Here is a 13794-nt window from a genome sequence, read left to right on the forward strand (position 1 = left end):
AGACAGGAGCCCTTCTTGGGTGTGGAGTACAGGAAGTTGGCAGCTGCACATCCATCCCGGCTTTAACAAGCCCACCTGGTACTGTTTCTCCATCTCGCTTTTTCTATGCCTGCTCCTCTCTGGCTCCTCTATTTCCACACTCAGGCTTCTCAGGACTCAGGGGTGAAATAGTCGCCATGTGCCCTGACAAGGCCACCAGGGCCTCTGGGCCTTGGTGACACTTCTAACCTTCGCTTCTTTTGAGACTTCTAATATTTTGCTATTGAGCCCAAGGGCAGTGATTTATATTCTTGAAAGTCAGCAGTTCTCTAGATTTCTAAATTATGCATTTTTGGTGATAATCTAAAACAAATTAATATGACCATATTCTGGATCAGACTTTTAAGGCTGGGTACTGGTACACAATTTCACTACCTGCACTTACATTTGTATTGATGTTGAATGGCACTTTATAATCTCTGGCTAAAAGGGAAAGAACAGAGGCACAGAGCTAGATTAATACTTAAAAGAAGTGGCCGGTGAAATAAGAACAAACAGTTCAAATGGAGAAAAATGCCTGAAGAATCAAGTCAACACATGGCACCCAGTAATACAGGCCTGCCAAACTCAAAAGGACCCATGGAGAAGCCGAGCACTACATTCAAACTGTAAGCACCAATTTAGTTTCAACAAAATAATATTATCTCTTACACTCAATTAATGTTATTAGCCTGCATTTCATTGTTTTCAAAGTTCTGTTCGTATTTATGTGTGTTGTTTTCATAGTTAAAGCCAAGAATAAGAGCTTACACTTTTATGTTTATAAATTTCAAATAACATCATAATAAAAATAATGAAAGTCAACACATAACATCTAGGAAATTAATTTTTCTCTGTAAGGAGTCCACAAGCTTATATACAGGCTTTAAAAAAATTGGCCTAGTGTGCCAGGTGTTGTGGCTCATGCCTGTAATCCCAGCACTTTGGGAGGCCAAGGTGGGTGCATCACAAGGTCAGGAAATCGAGACCATCCTGGCTATCACGGTGAAACCCCGTCTCTACTAAAAATACAAAAACATTAGCTGGGCATGGTGGCGGGCACCTGTAGGTCCCAGCTACTCAGGAGACTGAGGCAGGAGAATGGCGTGAACCCAGGAGGTGGAGCTTTCAGTGAGCCAAGATCGCGCCACTGCACTCCAGCCTGGGGGACAGAGTGAGACTGTCTCAAAAAAAAAAAAAAAAATTGGCCTAGCGTATACCTTCTTTGTTATAATAATACCTTTTTAAAGTTGTTAAAACTACATATGCTATTAAGGTCTTCCTCTTAATGATATTAGAAAAGCAATATTTTTTTTAAAAGGCTTTGTACAAAGTTGGAATAGGGTGAAACATTTTATATCTAAACCAATTGCTCAAAGTTTACTTCATGTAGCAGTGGGTGTGACTTAGCCTCACTTTCTACTGATTCTATTTTCATCTATGTGTAACTCTTGCCAGAGCACCATCTCCTTACATTATTTCAGAGCCCGTGACAAATTCTAGAATGCACAACCTGGCACATTCAAAGGGGAAAAAACTATTAATTCATAGCTCACAGGTGAACATGTGACTTCCTTTTTGTTTCAGATTCTCATTCACACAAAATATTTTTATAACCTTTCCGAGCTTGACATCTGAGATCAGCATTACCCAAATACCAGAACTGAACAAAGACAAAAGAAGAAAATAATAGACTGATATTGCTTACAAATACAGATGCAACAATATTCCCCAAACTTTAGTAAACTGTATTTAGCAATATGTTAAAAGGCTAATGCATCATGACAAACTTGGGTTTATCTCAAGAATGCAAGGTTAGTTTAATATTTAAAAATATATGTAATTCACCACACTAACAGAATACAGTAGGAAAACCATATATTTCATTAGATAAAGAAAAAGCATTCAATAAATTTCAATACTCATCCATGATAGAAAAAAGTTCAGCAAATTAAGAATAGAAAAGAATCTCCTCAATCTGATACAGAGCAGCTATGAAAAACCTATAACTAAAGTCATATTTCATCATGGTCAAATACTAAGATCAAGAACAAAGGATTTCCCTTCTTACTGCTTATAGTCAATGTCGTATTGGATGTCCTGTACATCTCTAAAGAATCTACAAAACAACTACTAGAAATAATAAGTAAGTTTAGCAAAGTCACAGGATACAAAGTTAATATACAAAAAGTAATTGTACTTTGAAAAATACACACTATTTTTATTGATACATAGTGTTTGCACACATTTATAAGGCATATGTGATTTTTCATTAATGCATAAAATGTGTAATGATCAAGTCAGAGTATTTAGGATTTTTTTGAGTCTACAAGCTTCATTTTTTAAAATTTTATTTGTAATTAACAAATAATAATTATGTATATTATGAAGTAAAATGTGATGCTTTGATATATGTTTAATGTTATAGAATGACTAAATCAAGCTAATTAACATATCCATCACTTTCATATGTTAGCCGCAAAAAAATTAGAAAATAAAACTTTAAAAAATAATTTTATTTACAGCAGGATCAATGAATAAAAAAATAAAAAGCACTTAAAAGGAATATAACAAAAGACATACAAGACCTCTACCCTAAAAACTAAAAACACTGCTAATAAAAATTGAAGACCCGATAAATGGAAATATATACCATGTTCATGGATCAAAATACTCAATACTGTTATGATTATTAAGGCTCAATATTCTTAAAACTTAATAGCTTATATAGTTTTAACAACTTTAAAAAGGCAACTAATATTACAACAAAGAAGGTATATACTAGGCCAATTTTTTAAACTCGTATATAAGCTTATAGACAATTATCTCCAAATCATAACATGTTTTGAAATTGTCAAGCAGATTCTAAAGCTTATATGGAAATGCAAAGGACACAGAATAACTAAAGCAATTGGAACAAGGAAAACAAAGTTGAAGGATTCACACTAACCTTTCTCAAGGTTTACTATAAAGCTTAAGTTATCAAGATAGTGTGGTACAGTATAGGCATAGACAAATTGAACAATGGAAAAGAAGGGAGAACTCATAAATATCCCACACATCTACAGTCATTTGATTTTTTTGAAAGCAACACTGAAGAAATCCAATGGGGGAAGAGAGTCTTTTCAACATATGGTACTAGAATAATTGGATAATAATTTTTTAAAAAGAAAAACCCAAATACAAACAAACAAAAAACCTCAATCCCTACTTCACACCATACACAAAAACTAATGTAATATGGATCACAGACTTAAACATAAAAGCTAAAATCATAAAGCTTTTGGAAGAAACATAAGATAATCTTGGAGCTAGACAAACATTTCTGAGACAGGACCACAGGAGGCAATAACCATAAAAGATAAAAAGTTGGTAAGGTAGAGTTCATCAAAATTAAAAACTTCTGGTCACAAAAGACACTGCTAAGAAAATGAATAGACAAACCACAGACTGGAGATAATATTCACAAAACATATGTCTGACAAAGGACTGGTATCTAAAATATATTAAAAATGCCCAAATCTCAATATAAGAAAACAACCCAATTAAAAATGGGCCAAATCTTTGAACAGACCCTTCACAGAATAAGATAAATGAATGGCCAAGTAGCATCTGAAATGTGTTCAACATCATTAGTTATCAGAGAAATGCAAAATAAAACCACAATGAGATACACTCTACACTCACCACAATGGTTAAAATTTGACATCAAATGTTATTTAAAAAAATGTGATGTTCCTATAATTCTCATACATTGTTGGTGGGAATGGAAAATGGTTCAACCACTTTGGAAAAACGTTGGGTAGCTTTTTATAAAACTAAACATGTAATTACCCTATGGCCCAGAAATTCTACTTTTAGGTTTTTATCCAAGAGAACTTGAACATATGTCCACAAAAGACTTGGACAAGAATATTATACCAGCATATTGATAATAATCAAAACTGGAGACAGCCCATGTATCCATCAATAGGAAAATGGCTCAACAAACTGTGGGCTATCCACAGTTATCCACATGGACTGCTACTCAGAAATAAGAAGAGATGAACTGTTGATACACAAAATAGCATGGATGAATCTCCAAAAAATAAAATAAAAGACTACACACAGAAGTACACACAGTATGATTATATATGTAGTTCTGGAATAGGCAAAACTAATTTACGATTTTTAAAATATTAAAAGACTGGCTGCTTCCAGGGAATGGGGGTGAGGACTGGCTAGGAAGGACTAAGAGATAACTTTCTGGGGGTGATGGTAATGTTCTCTACCTTGATAATGGCTTGTGTTGCACAGTTTGGGCCAAAACTCAGAGATAGTATGCTTAAGGTTTGTGCCTATGTAAACATTATCTCAAAAGGAAAAAAAAAAAACGCCAGGCACGGTGGCTTATGCTTGTAATCCCAGCACTTTGGGAGGCTGAGGTGGGAGGACTGCTTGACACCAGAAGATCGAGACCAGCTTGAGCAATATAAGGAGGCACTGTCGCTACAAAAATATTTAAAAATCACCCAGGCATGGTGGCATGTGTCTGCAGTCCTAGCTACTCAGGAGGCTGAGGTGGGAGGATTACTTGAGCCCAGAAGGTCAAGGCTGCAGTGAGCCATGATCCACACCATTGCACTCCAGCCTGGGTGACAAGAGAGAAACTGTGTCTCAAAAAACAAACAAACAACAACAACAAAACACAAAAAGAAATAGCCTAAACAAATATTGAACACTGGTTAGTCATATGTGTGCTGAAGCATTTAGGGGCAGTATATAGATAAATGAATTTTTAAAACTTAGAGGATGGACATATGAGCGCTCATACAGCACATTCAGATGTGAATATGGAATCCAGGTGCTGAGTATATGCACTCACCATATTTTTTTCCCCACTTTTCTGTATGTTCGAAAATGTTCATAATAAAATATTGGAAAAAATAAATTCATGCCTACCTCATTATTACTCTTTTCAAAAAATTTCACACGGGCAATTGCGCACGGCACATGGGAAATCACTCTTGGCCCCTCCCCTCCTTTCGCCCGCTAACTTAGTCCCTCACAAATCCACCTTCAGCTCTCTCCGGGGCCCTGATGCTGCGTATCCTACTGCAATGAAGTTCAAAATAAACACTGCTGAAATCACAGGATATATAAATTAGGGTTGAGTTTTCACCTGGTAAGAAGATTGATCCTCTATATCTATTGAATGGATCCCCCAGTGCACGAAAATACTACCTCAATGACTTGAGGGCACAGGGAGGAGAGGGGAGAATGATTCAATTTACACCCTTGGAGTCAAAGCCAGCCCCCCTCCCTTAGCTGACACACCGCACGGAGGATCAGGAGCCCGCCTGTGTTGTACGGTCTGGGCACAAGCGCCTTCTCGCCTGCGTGGGAAGGCTTCTGAACAGCTTTACCATAACTCTAACTGCCATCCTCTCCACAGCTCATTTTAGAGCTCAGCATTAAAATGTTGCTTTCCCCCTTCCCCTCCCCATCTAATCTCTCCCTCCATCTGCTGTTATTCATTCTTTAACTTGGTAGAATGTCTGGGATGCTGTCTGAATGGGAAGTATTCTCAGAATGAACGCTGTTTACTAGAAATCCTTTTTCCTTGGGGGAGTGCATATGCGAGTGGGTTGTGCTCAGCTAATGTGCTCCTCTCCAGCCTCGGCTCTGTATTACGGAGAATGCCATTTAACCAGATTTTCATTTCAAATTCCAAACAGCCGTGTTGTTACTTTGCAGGTTACGTATTGCTTTCTTTACCATCATTCTAAGCCTCTCTGGCTGTGATCACATCTGGTGGTGACTTGTTTCTTGTTTTCTTGGCCATGGGAGGTATAACGTTCATGGCAACCTGAGGGGGAGATCCCAAAACCTAGGATAAAAAGGGTCAGGTGCTGCTGAAGGAGCCATGGATTAGGAGTGAGGAGCATCTGGGTTTTAAATGTGGTCCAATCATCTGAGCGCTTTCATACAAGTCAGCTTTCCCCCCGTGGGCGTCAGTTTCCCTATTTGTGAGATGATATATCTAAGGTCCCTTCAAGCCTTAAGGCTCTTTGATCTGATGGTTCTAATGTAATTTGCCTTTTCTGACTATACCATCAAATATTTAGAATAAAATGTGGTGATGAGGGACAGAATGTAAAACCCCAGCCAGAGGGTCTATGCACTTGAAGGCACTGGCCTCTCAGCAGTCTGCTGCTCCAGAGGAGTGCATGGACCAATGATTTTAGCCCTGACCTGCAGGCAGAGCAAATGTAAAAGGTCCCTCCAACACAGCGAGATGTGGAAGTGTAGGGATGAATTATGTAATGGGAGAAGCTTTCATATTCTAAATTCCTCTGGAGCAAGGAACTGCCTTTATCTCAAATACAATCCTCACACTGTCCCAAGTAAGAGGCTATCACTGTGGCCGGCGGCCCTGATTATTTACACTTAGAAAATGCCACCGTTATTGGCAAACACCAGGGCCAGCTAACCAGTTGAAACGATTCAGGATGAAACACAGATGCAAGCAACTAGAAATCCATTTCTATAGATTATGAGGTGGAATAAAACAGTAAATATATTAAAATCTGCATGGCCTGCATGAGATATGATTTACGAAGCAAAAATTCACAAGACAATAAAAGAACGTTTGTTTACACATGCTTGCCAATTTCTGGGTATCTTTCTGTTTTTCTTTTTAAGGCTGCAGAATTGAATTCACAACTTGTTTCCTCTTTTTCTTTCTGAATTGATTAATTACTATGTTAATATAACTACTGTTCTTCTAATAGGCTCCCTCTAATGTGTTGTCCCAGAAAATTAAAAAATGGGTAAAAGATGCCAAATCTTCACAGGTGTAGGCAAATTTTTCTGGAAGCTCACAATGACAGTCTGGGCTTCCGATATCCACACGGATCGTATCGCATATTTGATCATACAGGTTGTGACCCTTGTAACTGATCCTTCAAGAGCTTGGCCTTTTCCAGTTAGGGTGCTAAAAATTACATTTAAAAAGCACATGTTGGCTGTTTGGAACCCATTTTGTCATTTGTACACTGTTTCAGACACATTGTATTACATGATGATGAAATTCCTCCTAGTTCTGTTTTTTCATACCTTACACAACTACATTAAGCTGCAAGCCATACTCAAGTTTTCTCTGGGGCTCACAGTGACTGAATTATTTTGAATACCTGTAAGTTTGGAAATAATTCTTTGGTCTGGTTAACCACAAGTCATGGGCTAGCCTTATCCATTAGAGCTTACATTTCCTTAATGCACATTCTGTCACTTGCCTGCACCCTCTGCTGTACAAACCTTAAAAAATTGGATGTCTCCTGTAAGTGGTGTGCAAGTCACATGCTTGCTGCTGTGCAATGATTAATAGTGCTGTCCCAGAAAATGGGATCATTACATTTTTAATTAACCTTTCCAACCTCCTCCACCTTTTCCTTTTGTTATACATTGGCTCTCTGAAGTTTTCTACTTGTTTATGTTCAACTAGGTTTGAAACAAAGGCATGAAAAATGGTTGCAGGTGACACAGGAGTTGATGCTTCAGGTGAGATGCCTGGTAAGGTGCAGTGCCTCATTGTACATCGGATGGAGGGACAGGCGTTTGGAACTTGGTGGCTGGGTTCCCACCTAATTTTTGTTTTGGCAGCTTAGCGTTATTTAATGGCCTTGGCTACCAGGAAACTGGCTTTTTAAAATCTCTTTCAACCTAATTATAATTACGGTGTATAAATCATAGAATGATCAATTATAAAAATCTCGGGTTCATAAATATTTAACTCAGCATTTAAATCCACACTGCAGGAGTGCGTGAAATTTCTGAGCCCGTCTCTTCGCAAACAACTGCTTTATTACAGTTCCATTGCCAATTACTGAAAACTGAATCAAGTTTGTCTTGCCACACACTCAGGCACATATTTGAGCATAATGCCTTTCTGTGTATTAAGATGGCACAATTTAGTTATTTCTAAAATATGCATGTCTCCCATTAAAAAGATATTTTGCAAAGACTTCTATCACCATCTTTTAATTCCTCAAGTATGGAGAGGTACAATTATAATTTTAGACATAAAAACACTCATTAAAATATATTTTATCTAATCTAAGATTGATTCCAAGATAATTGAGGTCAGATTTGTTTGGAAAATGTATTGTGACATGTGCAAATGGTGATGCAAAGAGGAAATGATCTTCTAGGAGGACTCAAGCAAAACAGCTAAATATTTTTCAGCAAAATCATAAAACCATAATTGGATTTCAATTTAGTAATAGTCAGCCTAAGACAGGCCATTTTTAATAATCTAATTATGTGTTCAGGGCCTACCCAGAACTCTACAATGGCTACAGAACTATTAATTGTACTCAATCCTGTTGCATCTTCAACCATGAAATTTGCTGTTACATGTAGGACTGGCTCTCAGTTATGGATACTTTTTTTTTCCCAATCTCAGATAATCTTTATAACATCCCAAAATGCCTATTCATTTAATTTTCTAAAAGTGAAATCTTTTAATGACTTTCTCTGGACCAGAAAAAATAGCTCAGATTTGTGGTCCTTCTACAGACAAAATTCACAATGAGATCTACAAACATTTCCCCCGTTTTTATGAAGGCACAGAGAGCAGCCCTTGCTTTTGTCTGATTTTCATTAATTAAAGGTATTTAATTGCTAACATCTCATTAGCAGTAAAATTAATGAGTACTTCAACTACAGGAAAAGATCTGCATGATAATATAAACCTAATTCATTTTATGGGGTACAAACTGTAGCTCCACTAATATTTAGCCTGTGCAAGCTCCACTGATGTTTAGCTATTTCAACAGTAAAAGGCTAAACATGTCTTTAGAACCGAGGCTGATTCTCCCCAGAGAAAACAACAAATGTGAGGAATCCAACCCCCCCCTTCCCCCTCCACTTTCCACCAATGTATTGCCATGGAGAAGACTAATTGGAAGAGAAACATGGAGTGATTTGTTTTTAACAATTTTCTAAGTTGCTATTACATAAAAAGGTATCCTTAAAATAATGTGTATGCACTTGTAAACTAGCATACCCAGCTTTCAGATTATCTGTGTGTGTGCTGTGCTGAGTAAGTAGTCAACACTTGTGCCAAAGAGGCTGCCAGTGCTTGGGACATTTCACGGAACCCTTTCCTGGAAGCCTGAGGCATGTTCTTTGGAATCCCTGAGCAACATCCAGTCCCCTGCATTGAGGATGGGACTTTAAAAGCCAAATATCATTCAGCACTAAGTGTGATGAATAAAGGAAGCCATGATGTTGGACAATGCTCAGGAGTAGAAAATAAGGAATGAATATATGTAAAGATTTTCTCCTGTGGGTGACTGAGATGTCAGCTCTGAAAATAATCATTGGCTTTCCCAAAAAGCCATTGCGCCAAAGATGGTCCAGGAATAAGTGTTTCGCTTCTCAAGGTGACTACTTTGAAGGAGAATATTCATTTGAATGTATGTGTTCTTGGTAGGCTCATCATCCATAGTCACACTGTACATTTGCCCTGTTCCTCCAAACAGCTAGAGCAAAAAGATGCCACCAGAAGGCAGCTACAGGTCCGAATGTCACTTCTACTACACAATCTACAAACATTGTTCTGGCCTTGGTATGAATAGAGAGAAGGAAAAGCATGCATTCTAAAGCCAAAGAATCAGCTGAAACAATGAAAAAATAAGAGGCTGAAGATCCTATTAAGTAGCCTAGATGATGCTGAGATAATAATGGATCATTGATGATGTCGGCGGTTGTCAGGGCCCTCATAGTGCGGATTTCAGCAAAGATAAGCTAAATATCAGGTCTTTATTTTTAGTTAAAGAGCATAAAATTCAATGCCTTTCCTCCCACGAGCCTATTTACATACCTGCTGTGCTACCTATTTGTCTTCACCTGCTTCCCAATTAATACCCCATTAAGCCACTCCACCTGCGGTGGCTTTTACCTTCACCACAGCCCTGCAACCATCACTCATCTGCTACAGCTCAATTGTTTCTTCTGGAAAGATAAACAAAAGCTGCATGAATAATAATTGCAGCGCTTCACATTTACAGGGTTCTTAAAAGACAGTAGCCAAACGCTTGGCCAGTTTGTGAGAAGAGAGCCAGGGGCTGGGCAGAAAGTCTAGAGTAAATGGAGCTGCACTCAAGAGGACCAGGGAAGAAGAAATGTCCATCTTAATAGTCAGATATGTGAATTCTGGGCTCTGTGTGTGTATTTATTATTATTATTATTTTTGAGATGGAGTCTCGCTCTGTCGCCCAGACTAGAGTGCAATGGTACGATCTTGGCTCACTGAAACCTCCACTTCCAGGGTTCAAGCAATTCTCCTGCCTCAGCCTCCCCAGTAGCTGGGATTACGGATGCCCAACACTACACCTGGCTAATTTTTTGTATTTTTAGTAGAGACGGGGTTTCTCCACGTTGGTCAGGCTGGTCTCAAACTCCTGACCTCGTGATCTACCTGCCTCAGCCTCCCAAAGTGCTGAGATTACAGGCCTAAGTCACCGCGCCCGGCCTGTATGTATTTTTTAATGGTGTTTTGCTTCATTCATGAAGGTGCTTCCTGTCTCATTGGGTTAATAAAACTTTGTTTGGTTAAGGGCTTTTTGGTTGTCTATTAGTACATTATTTCTCATTCATGGAAACAGGTTTTAATTGTCCCAAAACCAAAATTTGGTTCCTTCAGTGACCAAGCCTGGCCACTATCTGAAAATGTGTATTTTTACACAACTTCCAGGCATTTCCGATGATCAGACTCGGAATTCACTGACTTCCTGTAGGTTAAACCTTTCTTTTTATACCCACCTGCACTCTTTCTTATTTTCCTACTAAATCCTGGCTTTCTATTTGATTTTCAGGAATGTGGTCCTTAAGAGCTACCTGCTAGTGGACAGTATATTCCATCCTCATTCCATGAAGATCTTGTTGACAGGAAGGTTTTCTTTGCCCATGTTTCATGTGTAACTTCATAATTAAGGCTAGACTAGATTTACCAGGGGGCCCTAGAACATATACTTCCAAGGGTAGATTAAAACAAAGCAAGATGGTAGGAACCCCCCCCACCCAACACACACCTTCACAACTGCCCCACCAACCCCCCATGGTCTCTCATGAGCTTCAGACAAAGGAAGAACAAAAGAACTGGCGGCCCAGCTGCATGCCTCAGTGAGCCTTCGTGTTTTATTTTAATGGAGTGTTGGCGAGTCTTCCTGTTCATTTTGTTTTGAGCTTTAAATTGGTTCCAAATGCATTCACACACTTGCTCTTCAAGCCCTGGTATAACTCTTGTTAGATCCCCATTGGAAGGACGACACCAGTTAGCTGAAGAATGAAGTTTAAGCCCCAGAATTTTTACATTAAAATTCATTAGTCAGGACCTCCATTGCATCTCTGCAGCTTAATCTGCCACTCTGTCTCCCACAGGAATTGCAGAGTAAATTCAGCAATACTCTCGTGGTGTTGGGCACCAAGCCACCTCTCCACAGGAGGTGCTCTTCCACCTGGCTCCTGTCCATCGAATGTGGCTGAGAGTTTGCTGAGGCAGATAGAAGCAGGTGAGTAATCCAGCACTCTCAGGTTGCTTCTATAGGAGGGTGCAAAAGCACTTGTGGTTTTTGCCATTACTTTTGCACCAACCTAATAGAACGTGGCATTCCCGAGCTTTTCACACAAGCATTTTGGTTTTGGGGTTGTTGTGTCCCTGATTACAAGAGCACCACATCAAGTGAACGTGGCATTCCTGAGCTTTTCACACAAGCATGTTGGTTTTGGGGTTGTTGTGTCCCTGATTACAAGAGCACCACATCAAATAAGATCCCAGGGCTAAATGAGAACAAGCCTAGCATCCAGAACTGACATTTCCACCTAGCTATTTGCTCAATAAAAAGTAGGTTTAGGTAAAATGCATGCGTTCTACCAAGGACTCCTTCAGGCTTCAAAGTGTGCCTTTTCTAATAGAGATTCAGACTTGTACACTAGCCAGTTTTTGTGAGAAACGCTTGCTTGAATGGTTCCATTTAAGCGTGTGTGGGGCTGAAGCTGAATGTGAGTGTTGGGGTCAAGATGATTCCCTCCGCTTTATGCCTGGAGAGATCAGAATCACATTCAGCACAAGTGCCTGGGCTCAGTTCAGCTGCTAAGGCTTCCTGCAGCACCCTGGGACGTGCCAGAGGGAAAGGGTGCCCCTTTGCTAGGGCATTCAGGGATGAGAGGAATGAGGACTACAGGCCTCAGAATGGCCAGCCATGCTGCCCTTCAGTGGGGAAGGGATAGAGGGCTGAGAGCAGCAGTGGATTCCTGCTCCATCGGAGCACAGCCTGGGTCCCTGCTCTTGCACTAAATGGATGAGGCTCTGTATTGCAGGAGGTCCCATTTTAAGACACAGGAAGACTCATACGAAGCCAGATTTCTGTGATTTAGCATTCTCACCGTGATATTGCCAACACAGATACTAATTAGCCTTTTACCCTTTGGCCTTCAAAAAATGAATGATAAATGGCTCCTGAGAATTTCTCCTGGTGGGTCTAGAGCTGCCTCCAGTGCCAGGAAAGATTGGGCAATCTTCTTCCCATGGCATTAGCTAATGAACTGACCCAAGAGAACCTAGAGTCCTAAGGTAGGAAATATGGTAGAATAGTTCCTAAGGTAGGAGTGTGAAGGTGGAAGTGGGGACTGGCTTGACTCAGGAAGGAAACCGGCATTTTCCAAGGACTATAGTGAGCCTTCCAGGAAGTTCTTGAATAAAAACAAAATGGAAGTCCAGTGGCTTTTTGGTGGAGGGCAAGGCTTTCTCAGAGTTCCTGTTTGATCTATTATGTGAAACAGATGATCTCCAATGGCAGATTTACGAGCTACTAGTTTAACTGAAAGGAAATCCATCCCTTAGAATCTTCTGCAAGCCTTCAAGTACTGCACATGAGAAGTTCTATTTGATAGTGTAAGTGGGACCATATTTAGTGATGTTTAGGGATTGAAATGGTAGTGGTTGAAGTGTATGCAGTTCAAAGATTTGGATTAGAAATACACTTGTAAAAAAATTGAAAATTAAATGTGGCATTAGGAAAGACAGGTGAAATAGCACAATTTCACAGAAAGCCAAAGTTCTGGAAATCTAACATATACTCTGAAATTGGTAATTCATTTCTGGTATGGAGTCTGCATGTTAGAAAGAAAAAAAAATGAAATGTCTAAATCTATTTCTTGACACCAGCAAGTGGTCCTCTTTGTGTGCTAAAGACTTCTTTAAACTGTCAATAACTCAGGAGTGCTTCCACATTTGAGAGAGAATAGAAAGGAAATTATAAATGTGATTACAAGCCCTACATGGTCTTCTAAGGAAAGGAATCACAATCACCTGCTGAAGCTGAACACTTCAGAGGGGGAAAAGGTATCTACAGGAGATTAGTGTGTCAGTAAATACATAAAGTACAGAAGTCCCACATATTTGACATTTGAAGAACAAAGCTATCCATCAATGTCCTGGCACAGATCGATCAAACAGAATGCTACTGCTGAAAACCTAATAGTATGATGGCAATAATGTAGCCATAAAACCTCTAGTCTATAATTGACTGCTTCCACTTGAAACTAAGATGTCTAAAACAGTGACTAATGTTCACGTAAAGATTTCACTTGCATTGAATGACAGTTACACCTTACACGATTCAGTAAATGGCTTGCGCTGGATAATGGCCCAGGAACAGACACCAAGGTGGAGAGGGAGAGTATATCCCAAAATGAACAATGCAGGTACATGATGTTTAAATGTAGGTC

At 39.3% G+C, this 13794-nt stretch overlaps 1 protein-coding gene across 7 annotated transcripts in view; it reads right to left on the reverse strand.

Annotated features, from left to right (window-relative positions):
- Positions 1-13794, reverse strand: part of GFRA1 (GDNF family receptor alpha 1) — a 209759-nt gene that overhangs the window by 63294 nt on the left and 132671 nt on the right. The gene's annotated exons all lie outside the window — the stretch shown is intronic.

The sequence above is a fragment of the Pongo pygmaeus genome, chromosome 8 (assembly GCF_028885625.2).
Source record: "Pongo pygmaeus isolate AG05252 chromosome 8, NHGRI_mPonPyg2-v2.0_pri, whole genome shotgun sequence".
Taxonomy (NCBI): domain Eukaryota; kingdom Metazoa; phylum Chordata; class Mammalia; order Primates; family Hominidae; genus Pongo; species Pongo pygmaeus.